Genomic DNA, 519 nt, shown 5'->3' with positions numbered 1-519 from the left:
AAGCGGGGTCCGAGCTACTACCGCCTCCAGCACAGGACGCTCCAACCCCCCTCCCCGCGAGCCCACATGGACTGTGCCAGAGTCCGGGTTTCCATGGAGACCCGTGTGTGTTTGTGAAACTGGCCTCGCCCTCGCTCGCCATTGGCCCCCTCCCTCCGTGGGGCGGCCCAGCAAGCCCCGCCCCCACCCAGTGCTGGAGAGCGGCGCTTCCCCCAGTGTGGGGCGGGGGTCGCTTTCTGCTGCAGGGCAGCCGGCAAGAGCGGCCCCTCTTCTGCCCCCCAGCCCTGTCATTCCCCTCTCCTATCTCCCCCAGTCCTGCCCCTGGTGATTCCCCTCTCCTGCCCCCCAGCCCTGTCATTCCCCTCTCCTATCTCCCCCAGTCCTGCCCCTAGTGATTCCCCTCTCCTGCCCCCCAGCCCTGTCATTCCCCTCTCCTATCTCCCCCAGTCCTGCCCCTCTCCTACCCCCGCCCTGCCCCCCGAGCCCTGCCCCTGGTGATTCCCCTCTCCTGCCCCCCCC

Source organism: Trachemys scripta, chromosome 9 (assembly GCF_013100865.1).
Source record: "Trachemys scripta elegans isolate TJP31775 chromosome 9, CAS_Tse_1.0, whole genome shotgun sequence".
Taxonomy (NCBI): Eukaryota; Metazoa; Chordata; order Testudines; family Emydidae; genus Trachemys; species Trachemys scripta.
Note: the sequence above shows the minus strand (reverse complement) of the source record.